At 39.9% G+C, this 1,486-nt stretch overlaps 1 protein-coding gene across 1 annotated transcript in view; it reads right to left on the bottom strand.

Annotated features, from left to right (window-relative positions):
* The window catches only part of LOC113205356 (uncharacterized), a 24,362-nt gene that overhangs the window by 11,702 nt on the left and 11,174 nt on the right, over window positions 1–1,486 (bottom strand). The gene's annotated exons all lie outside the window — the stretch shown is intronic.

Raw genomic sequence — 1,486 nt, 5'->3', positions numbered from 1 at the left:
CCATATAATCAAAACAAAAGAAAGGTATGTTAAGTTAAGCTGATCTCGTCACCTCGGTTGGTGAGTGTGAGTGCAAATATCCACTACTATTCGTCCTTCGTCCTTTCGCTCCCACCAAGAGAGGACGAGGAAAGGAGAGGGTACTGCGAGCCACCCCCGGGAGCACGGTGCCTTTGAGCAGAGCGGTTAAAAATATTGAGAGTACTGGTCGCAAAAACAACTTGTTCGGCGTACTCCCAAGGGATGGGGAAGTTACACCGAAACTCTAAATTGACCGAAAACGTTCACAGTTGAAATATATTCCCGTTCAAAAATCCCCCTTTCTCGTGTGCCGATGTGTCGGCTATCCCCTCAGTTCCTCTTTCCGCCACCCGTAGCGCTGGATGTACGATTTCGCCGCCATTTGCCTTCTGCTCTTGTTTACGTCGTTGCGTAGGCACAGCTGGCCGATTACCCACTTGAGATTAACATTTTCACCTCTGGAATAATTCATATCGATTTAAAACCCAATGCAAAATGACGCCGTGAATGTTTTATTTTAATGTTAAGTGACGTTTTGGTCTGTCGAAGTACTATTTTGACGCTCCGAGCATGTTTTGTGACGGGAGTAACCTGATCTGTCTGTCTGTTACCGATCGACAGCGAACTGAATATTAACATTTTTACCTTAAATAGCCCTACCTGCGGTTGAAAATTGAATCGGTGGCCTTCTCTAGACCATAAGGAATAACTGGTGTGTGTATTTTTCGTTGGTCGACCTATTATTTAGGCGCTGTGCTCTGCACTTTGGATAGGTGACATGGCCTGGCTGTCTCACCAGGACACACTTTTCTGGTATTTACTTCAACGTTATTGCAAAGTGTATCAAATTAATCAGTGCTGTCTGAAGGAAACCAGGCACTTTACCTTTTTGGAAAGATTTCAGCCTCCTACATGACCTGAAGAAAAAGTAATGATAAAGTATATACTTTGCGTCGAACATTGTATTCCTCATTCCTCGCAATCTTTGAGGGCTTGTTTTCCTACCAATTAAAAATACCTGGGTTGATTTATAGTGCGTTTTAATTTAAAACAAATAAGCAAATAACTAGCCTACCTATTAGAAACAAGATTGCTTATCCCAAACCAAAGTGAAAACAAATATAAAATAAAGCAACTTTTAGTAATTTATATTTTGGTTGCACCTTTGACCTTTGTAAGTAATTTGAATCATTCAGACAATCTTAAGCAAAATGTGAGTTGGGGTCATGTATAGACACAAACACAAAGTAAAGGAAACATTTTGAGTTTTAAAGTTGAATATCCATGATCAGCGCAGTGAGGAAAGAATACTTCTCAAGCATTTAAAATTTGGTCATTACGGAAGTGACTATAAGATCAAGACATGTAAAATGCATGCTCATATCAGATGGTGAATTTATCTGTGTCTTAGAACAAGAGGTGAAGATTTTGTATCAGCTTATATTAACCAGTTAAAAAAAATTTC

This window comes from Frankliniella occidentalis, unplaced genomic scaffold (genome assembly GCF_000697945.3).
Source record: "Frankliniella occidentalis isolate FOCC.00 unplaced genomic scaffold, Focc_3.1 Scaffold97, whole genome shotgun sequence".
NCBI classification, from domain to species: domain Eukaryota; kingdom Metazoa; phylum Arthropoda; class Insecta; order Thysanoptera; family Thripidae; genus Frankliniella; species Frankliniella occidentalis.
Note: the sequence above shows the minus strand (reverse complement) of the source record. Positions and strands in the feature narration are given on the sequence as shown.